The sequence below is a fragment of the Lontra canadensis genome, unplaced genomic scaffold, assembly GCF_010015895.1.
Source record: "Lontra canadensis isolate GAN:19392208 unplaced genomic scaffold, GSC_riverotter_1.0 scaffold8, whole genome shotgun sequence".
NCBI lineage: Eukaryota > Metazoa > Chordata > Mammalia > Carnivora > Mustelidae > Lontra > Lontra canadensis.
The window spans coordinates 35,191,218-35,210,227 of record NW_022631002.1 but is presented as its reverse complement, the minus strand read 5'-3'; the positions used below and the strand labels follow the sequence as shown (position 1 = coordinate 35,210,227).

The 19,010-nt window shown below is 42.2% G+C and overlaps 1 pseudogene; it reads right to left on the bottom strand.

The window, feature by feature from the left end:
* LOC116865508 overlaps positions 1–16,676 on the bottom strand; it is a 29,864-nt pseudogene extending 13,188 nt beyond the window's left edge.
* Between the last annotated feature and the right edge of the window lie 2,334 nt (positions 16,677–19,010).

The following is a 19,010-nucleotide window of genomic DNA, read 5'->3' as shown; positions in this document are numbered from 1 at the left end:
TACGTTTTGTTTGCTAGTATTTTGTTGAGAATTTTTGCATCTATGTTCATCAGGAATATTGGCCTGTAATTTTATTGATTGATTGATTGATTGATTGATGTCTTTGTCTGGTTTAGGTGTCAGGGTAATGCTGGCCTCATAGAATGAGATGGGAAGCATTCCTTCCTCTTCAATCTTTTGGAATAATTTGAGAAGAAAGGCATAAATTATTCTTTATTTAAATGTTTGCTAAAATTCCCTTGTGAAGCAGTCTGGTCCTGGATGCTTGTTTAGGGGAGTTTTTTGTTTACTGATTCATTTTCATTATTAGTAACCATTATGTCTGAATTTTCTTTTAAAAAATATTTTATGTATTTGTTTGTCAGAGAGAGAGCACAAGCAAGGGGAGCTGCAAGCAGAGGAAGAAGTAGGATCCCCACTGAGCAAGGATCCTGATACAGGACTCAATCCCAAGACCCTGGGATCATGACCTGAGCCAAAGGCAGATGCCCAACTGACTGAGCCACCCAGGTATCCCTGAATTTTCTATCTTCCCGATTCAGTCTTGGTAAGTTGTACATTTCTAGGAATATATCCATTTCTTCTAGGTTGTCCAATTTGTTGGCATATAATTGTTTATAGCGGTCTTTTATGATCCTTTGTATTTTTTGGTATTGATTGTAACTTCTCTTTCATTCTAATTTTATTTATTTGGGCTCTTTCTCTTCTTACTTGTTAAAGATTTATCTATTTTAGAGGAAGGAAGAAGAGATTTATTCATTTTAGAGAGAGAGAGAGGGTGAGTGGGGAGAGGGGCAGAGGGAGAGGGAGGGAAAGAATCCTCAAACAGATTCCAAACTGAGTGCAGAGCCTGACACAAGGTTCAATTCCAGGACCCTGAGATCATGACCTGAGCTGAGATCAAGAGTCAGATGCTTGGGGTGCCTGGATGGCTCAGTGGGTTAAAGCCTCTGCCTTCAGCTCAGGTCATGATTCCCAGGGTCCTGGGATCGAGCCCCACATTGGACTCTCTGCTCAGCAGGGAGCTTGCTTCCCTTCCTCTCTTTCTGCCTGCTTCTCTGCCTACTTGTGATCCCTGTCTGTCAAATGGATAAATAAAATCTTAAAAAAAAAAAAAAAGAGTCAGATGCTCAGCCAACTGAGCCTCCCAGGTACCCCCTTCTCTTTTCTTTTTGATGAGTCTTGTGAAAGGTGTATCAACTTTGTTTATCTTTTCAAAGAATCAGCTCTTAGTTTCATTAACCTTTTCTATTATTTTTTGAGGATCCCATTTCATTTATTTCTGTACTGTTATTTATTTCCTTCCCTCTACTAACTTTGGGCTTTATTTTTTCTTCTTTTTCCATCTCCTTTAGATGTAAGATTAGATTGTTTCTTTGAGATTTTTCTTATTTCTTGAGGTAGGGCCTTTATTGCTACATAATTCCTTCTTGCAACTGTTTTTGATGTATCCCATAGATTTTTAGAGTGTTGTTTTCTCATTCTCATTTACCTCAAAGTATTTTTTATTTCCTCGTTGATTTCTTCATTGACTCATTGGTTGTCTGAAAGCATGTTTTTTAGTCTCCACATTTGTGTATTTTCCACTTTTCTTCTTGTAGTTGATTTCTAGCTTCATACATTGTGGTTGAAAAGGATGCTTGATATGACTTTAATCTTCTTAAATTTATTGACACTTGTTTTGTAACCTAATATGCAATTTATCTTGGAGAATGTCCCATGTGCCCTTGAGAAGAATGTGTATTATACTGTTCCTAGATGGAATATTCTCTCTCTGTCTCTTTCTCTCTCTGTCTCTATTTCTCTATATATAAATAGGTAGATATAGATATATAGATATTAAGTCTCTCTGTTCTAATGTGTTGTTCAAGATCAGTGTTTCTTCCTTAATCTTCTGTCTGGATGATCCATCCATTGACATAAGTGGGGTTTTAAAATTCCCTACTGTTACTGTATTACTGTCAATTTCTCTATGTCTGTTAATTTATATATGCTTTATATATTCAGGTGCTCCTATTTTGAGTGCATAAATATTTATAGGTGTTATCTCTTCTTATTGGTTTGATCCCTTTATCATTACATAATGCCATTCCTTATCTCTTATTACAGACTTTTGGGATTTTTTTAAATTTATTTGACAGAGAGAGAGAGAAAGCAAGCACAAGCAGAGGGAGAGGGAGAAGCAGAGTCCCCGCCAAGCAGGGAGCCTGATGCAGGGTTCAATCCCAAGACCCTGAGATCATGACCTGAGCCAAAGGCAGACACTTAACTGACAGAGCCACCCAGGCAACCCAAACTATCCCCATTTTTAAAAATTCTTTTTTCTTTCTGCTGTTCAGTTTGGGAGAATTATACTAGCTTGTCTTCCAGATCACTGATTTATTCTTCTGCATCATTTTTAAAAGATTTTATTTATTTAGGGGCGCCTGGGTGGCTCAGTGGGTTAAGCCGCTGCCTTCGGCTCAGGTCATGATCTCGGGGTCCTGGGATCGAGTCCCGCATCGGGCTCTCTGCTCAGCAGGGAGCCTGCTTCCCTCTCTCTTTCTCTCTCTCTCTGCCTGCCTCTCTGTCTACTTGTGATCTCTCTCTGTCAAATCAATAAATAAAATCTTAAAAAAAAAAGATTTTATTTATTTATTTGACAGAGAAAGACAGAGAGAGAGGGACCACAAGCAGGGGGAGCAAGAGAGGGAGAAGCCGGCTTCCTGCTGAGCAGGGAACCTGATGCGGGCTTGATCTCAGGACTCTGGGATCATGACCTGTGCCAAAGGCTGCCACTTAACAACTGAGCTCCCAGGCACCCTTCTTCTTCCTCATTTAATCTGCTGTCATCCCTCTAGTGTAATTTTCATTTCTGTTGTTACAGTCTTCAGCTCTGATTGGTACTTTCTTATATTTTCTATCTTTATTGAAGTTTTCGCTGTGTTCATTCTTCTTCTGAGTTTGGTAAACATTTTTATGACCATTACTTTAAACTCAGGTAGATTTGCTTATCTTCATTTCATTTAGTTTTTTTCTGAGGTCTTGTCTTGGTCTCTCATTTAGAACATTTTCCTCTCTTTCCTCATTTTGCCTAACCTTGCGTGTTTGTTTCTGTGTATTAGATAGTAGAGATATGTATCCCAGTCTTGAGGGACCGGTCTTATATTAGAAATGTTCTGTGGAGCCATCAGGAGCCATCACTTCTGAGCATTCAGAAGTGCCATCCCTGGCCACAAAAGCCAGGTGTTCCGACTATGTCCCCTTTGTGGGCTGCATGTACCTTCCTCATATGGCAGAGCCACAGTTGTTGTGGCCACACTAGAGGGGGTTGGTGTGGCCCCTGTCTCAGCTGGCTATGAAGACCAACTTTGACTGCTGCAGGTCCACTGGTAGGCCCAGTTATCATTCTGTCAGCTGTGAGGGCCAGCCAACCCCAGTAGGGTACTGTGAGGCTTTCACCAGGTCATGCCCCTTGGCAATAGCAATCCAGAGGGAAATTCCAAAATGGCACCCACCACTGCTGGGATCAGCACAGCAGAATGAGCTGCAAAAAAAGGGTGCTGCCAGTTTCAGTCCCTGGAGAGAGGCCCAGCTGCCTCCTGCCTTTCCAGCAGATTCTCTGATTCATAAATGGGTCTCCTTCACCTATAATCTATGCACTTTCCCATCTGATGTTTTTGTGCTAGTTTCTAGACCACAAGCCCTTCAAGAGGGGATTTCCTGGGTACCTGGATGGCTTGGTTGGTTAAGCAACTGCCTGTGGCTCAGGTCATGATCCTGGAGTCCCAGGATCAAGTCCCACATTGGGCTCCCAGCTCTACAGGGAGTCTGCTTGTTCCTCTGACCTTCTCCCCTCTTATGCTCTTTCTTACTCTGTCTCTCTCCCTCTCAAGTAAATAAATAGAATCTTTTTAAAAAATTTTTAAAAAGGGGTGCCTGGGTGGCTCAGTGGGTTAAGCCTCTGCCTTCAGCTCGGGTCATGATCTCAGGGTCCTGGGATCGAGCCCCGCATCGGGCTCTCTGCTCAGCGGGGAGCCTGCTTCCTCCTCTCTCTCTCTGCCTGCCTCTCTGCCTACTTGTGATCTCTGTCTGTCAAATAAATGAATAAATAAATAAAATCTTTAATAAAAAAAAAAGTAGATTTCCCTAAGTTCTGTAGTTTTCCTTGAAGTATTCCCTGTTAGTTTTGCCAGCTCATCTCTACTGTGTAGGATTTGTTTGGGGTGCCTGATTTGGAGCTTGAATCTCTCACTCCTCAGGGAAAAATTCTATGCAATTGAGTTACCTTCTGACAGTGGAGCACTGCACCTGGAATGTAGCTTTTTCCTTAGCATCACCACATCTCTGTCTCTTCTCTCCATCTCAGTGCCTTTCTCTTCATTCTCTTCATCTAGATTCTGGGTTCTCCTTAGAGACAGTTATTCTGAATGCAGGTGTGGATTTGTTGTACCCATGGGAGGAATTTAGGTCAAGATCTTGCTAGCTACTGTCTTAAAATTTCTCCTTATGTTTAACATTTTAAGGAATTGTCAAACTGCTTTTCAAAGCGGTTGTACTATTTTTCTGTTGTCTCTTTAACAGTCTTTCTTTAAAAATATTGTTTTGAGGGACGCCTGGGTGGCTCAGTTTGTTGGACGACTGCCTTTGGCTCAGGTCATGATCCTGGAGTCCCGGGATCGAGTCCCGCATCGGGCTCCCAGCTCCCCGGGGAGTCTGCTTCCCTCTCTGACCTTCTCCTTGCTCATGTTCTCTCTCACTGTCTCTCTCTCAAATAAATAAATAAAATCTTTAAAAAAATTTTTTTTAAATAAAAAAATAAATAAATAAAAATAAAAATATTGTTTTGAAAAGAAAAAAATGTACAACTATATGGTGACAGATGTTAAGTAGACTTATTGTGGTGATCATTTAGCAATATATACATATACAAATCATTATGTCGTACATAACCTGAAACTAATACAATGTTGTATGTTAATTATAACTTGTTGATTTTTTAAAAGATTATTTTGACTTTGAATTTATTTCTTTGTGGGTTGTTTTAATGTTTGTTTGTTTGTTTCTTTATTTTATAATCTTTACCCCCTGTGTGGGGCTAGAACTCATAACCCCAAGATCAAGAGTCACATGTTCTACTGACTGAGCCAGCCAGGTGCCCCTTCTTTGTGTTCTGTATGTAAATGTCATTTATGTTTTAACAGTTTTATGGTTTCATTAGTTAGTTTACCTCCACAAATAATACACTACAGTCCTAGCTATTGATTGTTAATTTTGGCTTTTCTTGACAAAACAAAACCAAAAACAGTAAAGTTTCTTTTGTCATATTAGGGTGAAAAATAATAAATTTTCCTTTTCTAACTTAGTCCATGATATTAAACTGCATATATTGTTTAAAACTTAATTAAAACTTAAATGATTACCAATTTAGGATCAGCTTAACTGGGTAGTTCTGGCACAGAAATTCTCATGAGGAGGTTGCAATCAAACTATGAGCTAGAGCTCAGCCATCTGAAGCCTTGACTAGAACTAGAGGATAGGCTTCTGGGATGACTCACACACATAGCTGTTGACAGGAAGTCCTAGTCTCCTGCCCCATGGATCTAACCACAGCGTCCTCATAACATGTCAGGGGATTCCCTCCAGATCAAGGGATCTAAGAGAGACAGCAAGGGTAAAGTTTTGTTTCCTTTCATAACTAAGTCTCAGAAATCACAAACCATCATGTGTGCTGTATTCTATTCATTAGAAGTGAGTCAACAGGGACGCCTGGGTGGCTCAGTCACTTAAGTGTCTGCCTTCTGCTCAGGTCCTGATCCCAGAGTCCTGGGATCAAGTCCCAGGCTCTTTGCTCAGTGGGGAGCCTGCTTCTCCCTCTGCTTGTGCTCTCTCTCTCTCTGACACATAAATAAATAAATAATCTTTTTTAAAAAGGGGGTGGGGAGAGAAGAAGAAGAAGCGAGTCAACAAGTCCAGTCCTCACTCAAAGAGAAAGGAATTAAGCTCCATTTTTTTTAAAGATTTTATTTATTTATTTGACAGACAGAGATCACAAGTAGGCAGAGCTGCAGGCAGAGAGAGAGGGGAAAGCAGGCTCCCCGCTGAGCAGAGAGCCCGATGCGGGGCTCGATCCCAGGATCCTGAGATCATGACCTGAGCCGAAGGCAAAGTCTTAAACCACTGAGCCACCCAGGCACCCCTAAGCTCCATTTCTTAAAGGGAGGTGTATCAAAGAATCTGTGAACTTCTTTTAAAATTATCATACTGGCTGGGGCGCCTGGGTGACTCAGTGGGTTGGGCCTCTGCCTTCAGCTCGGGTTGTGCTCTCGAGGCCCTGGGGTCGGGCCCCGCATCAGGAACTCTGCTCAGCGGGGAGCCTGCTTCCCCTCTCTCTCTCTGCCTGCCTCTTTGCCTACTTGTGATCTCTGTCAAATAAATAAATGAAATCTTTAGAGAAAGATAAAACTATCACACTGGCTGATGGCAGGGGGCCCCATTCCTCATCATGGGGGCCTCTAAGTAGGACTGCTTGAGTGTCCTTTTGACATCGCAGCTGGACTTCCACAGAGCAGGTGATCCAAGAGAGAACATGAAGGAATCCACTGTCTTTTATGGCCTAATTTCAGAAGTTATACTCTAGTCATTTCTGCAATATCCTATTGGTTACACAAGTTAGCCTTTTTCAGTGTAGGATGGTACTAAATAAGGGCACATATCCCAGGAAGCAAGGATTATTGGAGGCCATCCTGGATGCTGGCTACCACAGGTACCCAAAAAAGCAATAATTAATTCTGCCAGGGCATGCAGAGTAAGCAATAATTGATTCTGCCAGGTCTTTCTCTTTATGTCACAAGGGAAATGACATAAAGATGGGCTTTTTGGGTCCCACTACCCCTAAGAAAAATGGGAGAAATCAGGAGAGAGCATCTAGTCTGTCCCTGACTTAAAGACAGAAAGACAGGTGTTAGAGGAGTCCACTTTCCACTGGCTTTTGATTCTATCTCCAGTTTTGCTCAAGATCTTTTAAGCATGCTACTGAAGTGGCTGTATGTGCTCTAGTCTCACAAGAAGCAATTAGACCAGGCAGGAGCTTCTTTAATAACAGCTATTAAGTACCTGATGAACCAAAATGACTATTCAAAGCCACTTTTTGTTCTCTGGAATAATTAGGACGTGAGCTTCCTCAGGGAGATATGGAGAATTGAGATGCAGCAGCCCCACCTTTATTCCTGTCATTGCTTTAACATTCAGAACGCAGCGTCTCTACCAACCTGTCTTTTACAGCTTTTACATTTTTGGTGGGAAAACAGAAGAAGAGCAGTGGGAAGCTCAGCAGATTTTAAAAATATAAAATTTCCCATTTCTCTCAGAAAACGGAAAATAGCTCTTGAGTTATAAATTAGAAGTCTTTGTTCTTTCTTGTTTTGCTTTGTCTTTTTTCCACCCCCCCCCCCAAAAAAAGCCTTGGAATTATCACAAGGCTGCCAACGTGGTCGTGTTTATGCTTTTTATTTTGTTATAAACTTCGCATCCTTTACGAAGGAATAGTTTGCAAACAATAATAACAAATAGAAATTCAAAGAACTGTCCAGGCAAAGAAAAAGAGGATGAGAATCCTCATCTTTGGCCAGAAATAAGACTTTTTTTTCCCCCTCCTACACAGACAATAATGCCCTGGGTCAGGGAACACTCATGGCAGAAAAAGCCTCAGGCTCACAGTGACTCAAGAAGCCCGCCCTCCCTTACAGGTGGATACCTCTGGACAGTCCAAGCCATGCACCAGTCTTTGCTGAGCACTGAACTCAGCCCACTGGCCTGCCCTGGACACAAAGGGGCCTCCAGAGATATCCATCCCTCGCTTTGCCTCCTTTGCTTTTTCCTCTCATAATATTAGATTCTATTTATCAGGCACCTACTCTGTGTCTCTGCTTTACATTAACTGTACCTCTTCTTTTTCAAACCCTGCAAGGTGGTATCATGAACCTCATTTTACGGTTAAGTAAAGTGAAGCTCAAGGGGTACATTAATCAGGAATCTTTCTTTTGCTGAAACAGAAAGTTCAAACTCAAAACGGCTTAAGCAAAGAGTATTTATTAGTTCACGTAACCAAAAAAAGCTAAGCATATGATGGGCGTCAGGCACACCTGGGTCTATGTGCTCCTGTGAACCACCGGGGCCACATTTCTCTCCCTGACCCTTGTTCCTGTACTCTTTGCAAGCAGGCTCTTCCTTCCTGGTGTTATAGAGATGGCTCAGGTAACCAAATATGCTACATTTCATTAAGTGCGGCAGCTATGGAGGTGTTCTATTTGGATTGTCCTTCTAAAAGAAGTTGCCATCCAGCTGTAAGGAGCCTCCAGTTGTACCACCTTCAGGATCCATGCCCTTCCTTGTCAACTACTAAGCCAATGGCTGAGCATGGCATGAAGTCCTAGCACCTGGTCACTTCTGCCCAGGACAGGACTCGACTCCTCTCTTGGTCAGTGTTTGCTCCAAAGCTCCCTTTGGATTGGCTGAGAATGTCAGGTCTGATTGTGCCTGAAGGCTCCCTCTTTATCTTTCACATGCATTACCTTCTGCTGTAAACAAAGCTGTCATACCTCAAAACCACCTCAGCACCTTCCTCCTTCCGGAGTCAACTAACATCTCTCATCTCTTTGGCTCCCAACCCCACGTGAGGCCAATGTCCTTGGTTCACCAAGATCCCCTTGGATCCCTTTGAACTTTCAATGTGCTCCTCTAACATCCATCACCTACAGCTGTGCTCAGGCAGTGTTCTCAGAGCCTCAGTTAGCCCTTCACCCTACCTGAACACTCAGAAGGTCCAGGGCCTAGGTTCCTCCCATGCTTCCTCTCCTGACTGATAACTGGCAGATTGAGAGTTTCAAACCTAACGCTCTCTGCTTCTAGGCAGACCTTCTTTTTTTCTTTTTTCTTTTTAAGATTTTATTTATTTATTTGAGAGAGAGAGTGAGAGCATGAGAGGGGGGAAGGTCAGAGGGATAAGCAGACTCCTGGCTGAGTGGGGAACGCAATGTGAGACTCCGGGATGGTGATCTGGGCTGAAGGCAGATGCCTCACAGACTGAGCCACCCAGGCAGCCTAGGCAGACCTCCTGAAACATAACCTACCCTCCAGGGCTCCTCTGCAGCCTCAGGTCGAAGCTACTACCCTATATAGGACCTTGTCTGGGATCACACCTTGCCTGACTTTCTTACCTACACTACCCTGCTTCTCCCACTTCACTTCCCATCTGCCCTGAGAGTACTTCCTTAATAAATTACCCACACATGAATCCTCTTTTAGCATGCTTCTCAAGAATCCAACCAAGAACAGGCAGCTGGGACCACAGCACCTGTCACGTGGCCTCTTCCACAGAACAGCTCCTACTGGGTCTTCTTCCTATTTTTGCTCCATCAGGCCTAGGGGTTGTAGCTGCTTCCTACTGCCACTAACTTTAGCATGCTTCCCCAGGCTTTGATTGTTTGCCTGGGTTCCTTCCCAGTCCTTTGTAAGTTGCCCTTTCATTAAACTCTCCCCAGTTACTGCTTTGGAGTGTGCTACCTGTTTCTTGACAGAACACTGAATCATAAATACGACCATTACAGGATTTATTTTTTTAATTATCTATCTATCTATCTATAAAATTCATAGTACCCTAGAGGTTTGAAATGAGACAGAAGTTTAACATTGTGGAATATTGCCCTTTTCCCCTAGACAAACATTTAGGCTCTGGGACTGTATCTCTAATAAGCCAAATTAGAGATAATATCGAAAATCTTATTTTGAAGTTCTTCCTGACGTGAAGACAGAGGTAATGACCTCCTCCTTCCAATTGGCCCTCAAAAGCCTTCCAGCTGGAAATAAGCAGTAAACAACTTGCAAAAGGTGACCTCGAGCACTAGATGGCAGCCGTGACCCACCAATGCTGTTGCTCACTGAGGCCATGGACCGGCCTAGCGTGTCGGGCTCCGCAGGTTCAGCAAAAACCAGTTTGCCTGCTGGCACTCCACTTCAGTTAGGGTTGTTATTCCTTCAACACAGAGGCAGTCTGTGATTTTCAGGCACCTCGGGTACCTGGGCAAGGTTTCTGTTTGGATCTCCCTATACCAGCCCTCCCTCAGTGCATCTGTTATTAGACACTCAAACCCCGATGCAGAGCCAAGGGTCTGGATCTCTGAGGAAGATAAAGTCTTGGGGAAATCCCTCTCAGTACAGGAAATATGAGTGTGTTTAGGCTGCCTCTCCTGGCAAACTGACCTCCACAAATGCTTCGGCTGACCTCTCCCACCCACTTTGGCTTTAATATTTTTTTAAGATTTGTTTATATATTGGGGCACCTGGGTGGCTCAGTGGGTTAAGACTCTGCCTTCAGCTCAGGTCATGATCTCAGGGTTCTGGGATCAAGCCCCGCATCAGGCTCTCTGCTCACTGGGGAGCCTGCTTCCCCCTCTCTCTCTGCCTGCCTCTCTGCCTACTTGTGATCTGTCAAATAAATAAATGAAATCTTTAAAAAAAATTTGTTTATTTATTTTCTTTTTTAAATTAAATTACTTATTTTTTTAATTACTTTTCAGTGTACTAAAATTCATTGTTTATGCACCACACCCAGTGCTCCATGCAATACGTGCCCGCCACAATACCCACCACCAGGCTGGCCCAACTTCCCACTCCCCGCCCCTTCAAAACCCTCAGATTGTTTTCCAGAGTCCATAGTCTCTCATGGTTCATCTTCCCCTCCAATTTCCCTCAACTCCCTTCTCCTTTCCATCTCCCCATGTCCTCCGCTTTATTTCTTATTCTCCACAAATAAGTGAAACCATATGATAATTGACTCTCTCTGCTTGACTTATTTCACTCAGCATAATCTCTTCCAGTCCCATCCATGTTGCTATAAAAGTTGGGTATTCATCCTTTCTGATGGAGGCATAATACTCCATAGTGTATATGGACCACATCTTCCTTATCCATTCATCCATTGAGGGGCATCTTGGTTCTTTTCACAGTTTGGCAACCGTGGCCATTGCTGCTATAAACATTAGGGTACAGATGGCCCTTCTTTTCACTACATCTGTATGTTTGGGGTAAATACCCAGTAGTGCAATTGCAGGGTCATAGGGAAGCTCTATTTTTAATTTCTTGAGGAATCTCCACACTGTTCTCCAAAGTGGCTGCACCAACTTGCATTCCCATGTTTATTTATTTTAAAGCAAGAGAGTGCAAGAACACATTCTGGGGGGTGAGGGGTAGAGGGAGAGGAAGAGAATCTAAAGCAGACTCCACACTGAGCACAGAGCCTGATGCAGAGCTCGATCCAACAACCCTGAGATCATGACCTGAGCTGAAACTGAGAGTCAGATGCTCAACCAACTGAGCCACCCATGTTCCCCCCTCCTTTGGCTTTAGCAAATAAGTGATATCAGTTAAAATCATTGTCCTAATAAAGACACTTTTAGTTACAAGTAACCAAAGCCCTGTGAAAATGAGCTTAAGCCCATTTAGCTATAAGCCTTTTTATTTAAAAAATGGGAGAATTGTTTAGCCAGTAACTTTGAGAGCCATACATGTGTGAATTCATAAGATTTATTTGTTTGAGTGAGAGAGAGAGCATGAGGGGGGAGAGGCAGAGGGAGAGGGAATCTCAAGCAGAATGCCTGCTTAACACAAGGCTTGATCTCATGACCCTGAAATCATGACCTGAGCCGAAATCAAGAGTCAGGCACTCAACTGACTGAGCCACCCAGGTACCTCTATACATATGTGAATTTAGACACAACTATACCCACATGGATTTTAGGCATGGTTGCATCCAGGTGCTGAAAAAAGATCATCAGGAATCTATTTGTCTCCATCTATCTTTTCCCTTTTCTTTTGAACACAAACTCCTAAGTAGTGAAAGAAATGCTTGTCTTTCTTCATAGTTTTGCTGAGACTCCCAGACTTGACTTAGGTCCAAATTCACCCCTAGACTAATTACAAGATCACTAGTCAAATACCCATTACTAGAAGAAGGCATAGGTCAGGATGGAAATGAGAAAGGCTTGGATTCTCATGAAGAAAACAGGGTGCTATTACCTGGAGAAGGACACAGGACAAGCCACATCAGCAGTTGCCCATGATGATCAAGCAGGCTAGTTCCCTCTTCCCTCTCCCACAATCACTTATGTATCTACTGACTCATTCAGTGCACCTCAAAGTCTCCTGCCAGAAAGCCCTTCCACCTTTCCCTCTACACTCTTACCCAGGCAAAAGTCCTGTTTATCCAACCTCTGTGTCCTCCTACCACACAGTCTCCTAACATCCTGTTGTTTTCCTTCAAAGCACTGATCAGTTCAAGATTGTATAGTGACATGCAATTATTAACCTAGTGTGTATCTTTCCACTACATTATACTCTTTAAAGAAACAAGATTTTGGTGTCCCAAAAGCCTAGTACAGTACAGTGACTGGTGCAGTAGTACTCAGTAAGTATGTGTTCATTCATTCACTTGATACTTATCTGTAAGACACTGGGGATAGTAAATCCCATCAGACATGGTCTCTGCCTGGTTTCTACCCTAGTGAGGGAGACAGAGGAGTAAATCGGTGCTCACTATCCAACTGCAACACTTTCTCCAAGAATGGTGGACTCAAAGGAGCCAAGGGTAGGAACATATAAATCAGAAGGATCCAGGAAAGTTTTCCTGAAGAGTCATGATGTTGACCTAACTTTAGAAAACAGAAAAATAAGCAAGATGAATGAGAGGAAGAGGATAACCTCAGAATCATGTTAGGAAACACGGAAATATAACCTAGCCTAAAAATTTCCTGGGAGAATTGATGGCCTCAGTCTCATTTCATTAACTGTCTAGCCTAGGGATAACTATATAAGAATTAGGCCTTTAGCTAAAGCTATGCCTTTAAGGAAAAAAAAAAAAAAGAATGAAAGAAAAGTAAAGGAAGGGCACCTGGGTAGTTCAGTTGCTTGAGCGACTGACTGCCTTCAGCTCAGGTCAGGATCCTGGAGTCTGGGTTTAAGTCCCCCATTGGGCTCCCTGCTTGGCAGGGGGTCTGCTTCTACCTCTAACTTTCCCCCTCTCATCCTCGATCTCTCTCATTCTCATTCTCTCTCTCTCTCTCTCTCTCTCTCAAATAAATAAGTAAAAGAAAAGTAAAGGGGGCAGTGTCTAAAGTAGAATATTTTTGGAAACAAAATAAAGTTAAATTTTTTGGACTTAAAAAAAAACTAGCTTAAAAGGATAGGAAGAAGCTCTCTGATTACATCAGCAACTGGCAAGGCAACTGCCACATAGTAGGTCCTCAATAAATGTGTGAATGACTGGATGAAAGTCACTGGAATCAGTATGTTTTACTTAAAAGCAAGAGCAAAGCCAGCCAAGGATATGGACCATTAAGAATCTTAGCAGAGGGGTGCCTGGGTGGCTCAGTGGGTTAAAGCCTCTGCCGTGGGCTCAGGTCATGATCTCAGGGTCCGGGGATGGAGCCCCGCATCGGGCTCTCTGCTCAGCGGGGAGCCTGCTTCCCCCTCTCTCTCTGCCTGCGTCTCTGCCTACTTGGGATCTCTGTCATGATCTCAGGGTCCTGGGATGGAGCCCCGCATCGGGCTCTCTGCTCAGCGGGGAGCCTGCTTCCTCCTCTCTCTCTGCCTGTGTCTCTGCCTACTTGGGATCTCTGTCTGACAAATAAATAAATAAAATCTTTAAAAAAAAAAATCTTAGCAGACTCCTAAAGGCACACAAAAGAGATAAAGGGCAAAAGAAATTACTTTAAAGCAGGAAGATTTATATAATGCTGTGTGTGTAGAATAAAAATGTGCCCGGCTTCACATGCCATTTGCTGCCAGGATCTGAGATTGTTACTAAGAAAAGGGTGGGAGGAGGCTGTTGGGGGGAATCAGATACCAGGCCAAGACACAGCCACAGAAAATTCAACATTTGGGGTTTGAAAAGAGGGCCTGGAACACAAGCCTCTTTTGTTTTTCTGGCTTCTCTTAATTACCATGTTTGAGACCTGAGATTTAAGAAAAAAACACTAATCAAAAGGACAATTTACACTCCATTATAGATAGAAACAGCTCAGTCACAGTCCCCAGTTTCCCCTCTGGTTGCAACCTGAGTCATTTGTGGAATGGCCGCGTTAAGCGTGGAGGAGAGCTATAAATGGTTTATAAATCAGCGTGTTGTATCACAAACCAAACCAGCAGTTGCTGCTCCCAAGGCTGGCAGCAAAATCATGAATCAGAGTCTAAAGTTCTAGAACAATGTTTGTGAATCAAATCTCACAATGGGTTGTCCTTAATGGCATTCTACAGCTATGCCCTCATCCCAGATCTCCTCCGTGCCAACCACACCCGTCACACACATGCTTGGAACCTGGGAGCTCTTCTTTCCATACTAAGATGGATGAGCTAATGAAAGGGGTCACTTTCCATCACTTTATCTCATAGCCTTTGGTCAAAGGAACCCTACCCTTTACTCAATACTTGCTGTGTGGAACATTTCCTCTACTTTGTCCTCGGGATCATTAAATCTCTCTCAATAATGGCAAAGACTTTAGATCTTATCCCATGCCCATCCCTGTTCTTAGTGTTTTATGCACATGTCATCAAATTTATGTCACAACAATCTTAGGGGGGAATCTTGCTATCATCCCCCACCTTTCAGATGGGGAAACTTTGGCTCACAGAGGTTTGGTAACTTGCCTAAAGTTACCTGGCCCTTAAATGGTTGTGCCAATATTGAAACCAAGGTCATTAGGCTCCATAGTTGACACTCTGATCTACTATGTTGTGCTGTCATGAAACAGAGGGTGCCATCTAAGCTAGACAGAGCTGACCCTTGTCACAGCCCCACTCTGTTAACCATGACTGGTCCCAGGTACCCTCCACCCCCACCCCCACTCACAAAGTTCTGAAGAACCTGCCAATCTTGACCAGGCATGAGCCAATCAGAACATCAGTGTTCCCTGATCTTAGTTATTAGCTCAGAGCTGGGTCTGTGACTCAATCAGAGCCAGTGAATCATGATGGGACTTTTCCTGGGGCTTCTGGGAGAAGGTAGTCCTCTGTTCTCTCCAGTTACTGGTAAGGGGAGGATGAGGGGAGAAGAGTTACTACAGCACTTTCACTGCTATGAAAGGAGGCCCCCAAGAGGGAGTCAACAACCACAGAATACAGAACAAAGAGAAGAACCCTGCAGCACAAGACTACCAGGGCATTGCCAAGAGTACATAGTGTTGGGCTCATGCCATGCAATATAATGAGGGCCCCTGAAGTTAGGGAAGGCATATTGCCATGACCTAATTGGAGCCCTGAAGCCAGCAACTCTTGAAGTGCCAAATACCTCCACAGTGTTCAGTTCCATGAACCAGTATATCCTTTTTTTTTTTTTTTAAGGAAATACTTTTTTTTTTTCTTAAAGATTTTATTTATTTATTTGACAGAGACATCAAGAGAGGGAATACAAGCAAGGGAAGTGGGAGAAGGAGGAACAGGCTTCCTGCAGAGCAGGGAGCCTGATGCTGAGCTCGAACCCAGGACCCTGGGATCATGACCTGAGCCAAAAGGCAGACAATTAATGACTGAGCCACCCAGGTGCCCCCCAGTGTATCCCTTTTTAAAAGCCAATATGAGTAGGGTTTTTTTGCAACTTGAATCATAATGCACTATAATCAAAATTATTTCAACAAACCTTGTAAAAAAACAAAACAAAAACAAAAACAAAAGTACGTGATAGCAAAGCCAAAAAGCCCACTAGTTACTGTGGTGGGACAATAAGATTACTGATAAAGATGGAACCATGATTCAAGGCCCTCACCATGCTAAAGAAGAGAGAAAGAGCCAAATTTCTTAAATCCTCAACCATTCTCCGATTTACATTTTTGTACAAATGGACAACAGCACAGATAATCCTCCCCAAGTGGCCACTAATAGATTCACTTTCATAATTATATTTAACTTTAGTTAATGTTAAAATGACTTTAAATGCTCCCAGCAAAGCAGAAAGTTGTGGACCAGACCTCTATTGAAGATAGGGCAAAGTCAGCCAGGCATCAAAAAATAACCAGGGGATTTGGGTTGGTGAGGTGGTCAAAAAGGACTTTAGCCTTATGTATGTGTTAATCTCTTATAAAGGAATGCATTTGTAAATCATTCATATAATTAAAAGTTAACTTTAAAATAGGGTTAAAGGACAAGTCATGTAACTGCATTATCATACTTTTTTGGGGTAGTGTTACGGTTTTATTAATATACATGTGACACACACATATGCTCCCTGTGTATTCACTTCCCTCACTGTGCAGGCTGGCATTGGTCTTGGTGACTCTTATGGCCAGGTGGGCTGCTCTTTCCATAGTGGCTTTGCGGTTCTTGGAGGAGACATTGTGAGCAATCTCTATGCAGTGAGATTTGTTGCACTTCAATCTCCTTGATGTGTACTGGGAATTTCCAGAAGCCATGTGCTTTGTTTTCTTGTTGCTCTCATAATCTGTGTTGGGCATCAGGATCTGGCCCTTGAGTCTTCTGTGCCCCATATTGTCAATGCTCTGGGTTTCTGCCAGTTATGCTTAACTTTGACATATGGGTCTGGCTGGTGCTGGATGAATTTCTTGGTCCTCTTTTGAATGATCCTGGGCTTCACCAGAGGTCTGAGGATGGCCATTGATGCCAAGTAGGAGATGGCTGCCACCTCCGCAGGCAGTACCAAGAAAGAGCTATCATATTTTTTTTAAGTAGTGGAGCCCCTCAAATGGAATGTTTTATAAAACACTGTAGTGAACATCTGTTGTGTTTCCCTTCTTTGGTATAGAATTCAAAACCATGATAGCTTAAAAAAATTTATATGATAGCTTGCTTCCTGGGAACCACCTTCGCCTATTCACGCTCAGCTTTGGTTCAGACGCATGGTCTTGATGAAAATATAATAAATTGATTCCAGAGCTTTCCTGGCTCTTTTTTCCCCCATGACAATTCTGGAAAGAGACAGCAGTGGCATAGTTTTTTAATCTCCCTGAATCTTCTCCCCATCTTAAAAAAAAAAAAAAAAAAGCAGACATAATAACTAGATGGTAAAACCAAAAACAACTATAGGAAACATCAACAACAAAATTCAAAAATATAAGAGAGTGAGCACAACCAGCACCACCACTATGAGATCTGCATTATATTCACGTTTATACAGGAGAAAGCAGAGGGAAGAAACAAGGCAACTGATGGGCAAGCAAAATTGTACTCATGGAAGGCAGAGTGGACTGATTGGAGCAAAGCAGTTGAAGTGATAGACAACTGGTTTGCCTGCTCCAATACTAGATGAGTACAAGGGGTCTCTGATAAGATTTGAAGAGACTGGAGCAGTTAGAGCAAAGTGGATTCATAAAGCTAAGTGACCAAGTTGCCTTCCACAAAACTGATGAAAAGTATAAACTAGTATTTTAAAACTAGCTAAAAGATATCTCAAAAGATACAAGATATCAAAGATTAACATGAATTAGAACTGGAAAAATACTGCAATTAAGTGACAAAACTTAGGGAAAATTAAGAATAAATAATTTATTTCAGAAATAAAGCTAAACTAGAAAAAAAAAACAAGAATGGATATTACAGATATTGCCTTTTGAGAAATAGAAGGTGAAAAAAGAAAGGCTTTTAAATTCAGAATAAAGAAAGAAAAATAATTTGAAAGAAATTGATACATATTGGGGGGCCTGGAGGGCTCAGTCAGTTAAGTGGCTGCCTTTGGCTTGGGTCATGATCCCAGGCTCCTGGGATCGAGCCCTACATCAGGCTCTCCGATCAGCGGAGAGCCTGCTTCTCCCTCTACCTCTGCCTGCTGCTCTGCCTGTTTGTATTCTCTATCTCTGTGTCAAATAAATAAAACCTTAAAAAAAAAAAAAGTGATACATATTGAAGCCATGTAAATAAGATATAACATGTTATATTAGGAATAATTGCAAATGAAAACAAAACCAGTGGAACATGACAAACACTAAAAATATAATTCAAGAAAACTTTCCAAAATAAAGATTTGAAACAAGGCACCTGGGTGGCTCAGTTGGTTAAGTGTCCATCCAAGTCTGGATCTCTGCTCAGGTTATGATCTCAGGGTCATGAGATCCAGCCCATCTCTGGCTCCACGCTGGGCGTGATGTCTAAGATTCTCTCTCTCCCTCTCCCTTTGCCCCTTTAACCCCCCTAAAAAAATAAAAAATAAATATTTGAAACTATATTTTGAAAAGGCACACCTTAAAACTGAAAATATTGACCCAGGGAGACAAATACTAAGATATACTCTAAACTTTAAAGAAAAAGAATAAAATTGGCCCTTTTTGTAACTAGGCCAAAAATCCAAGTGAATTATAATGGAAAGAAAATTAGATTTTCATTAGACTTTCAACAGCAATTCTTTATGCTGGAAAAAAATAGAGTTACAGATTTAGGCTATCTAGGAAAGAAAATGTGAGCCAAAGATTTTGTATCCAGCTGAATATAAAGGGCACAGAAACAAACAACCTGTTCTTGACAAGATGAAACTCAAGGAATCTTCCTCAGAATTGTGGGTGCCTGGGTGGCTCAGTGGGTTAAAGCCTCTGCCTTCAGCTCAGGTCATGATCCCAGGGTCCTGGGATGGAACCCCACATCGGGCTCTCTGCTCAACAGGGAGCCTGTCCCCCCCACCACTATTTTTCTCTGCCTGCCTCTCTGCCTACTTGTGATCTCTGTCAAATAAATAAATAAAATCTTGAGGAAAAAAACAAACAAACATTGTGGTCACCTTGAAAAAGGGTTGGTTGTGATTGAGATGAAACATAGGAGTGCTTCCAAAGTAGCCAGTAAAGTTCTATATCTTGTCATAAGTGGTGGTTATGTATGTTTGGTATAGTTTTCTGTATATGTGTTTTATTTTCTAATAAAAAGTTTAAAAACAGCAAACAAAATATTAGACAATTACACTTAAATAAATTTGAATATGAGCCAAAGATGAAACTATTGTTAAATGTTTAGGTATGATATAATGGCACTGGAGTTATATAGCA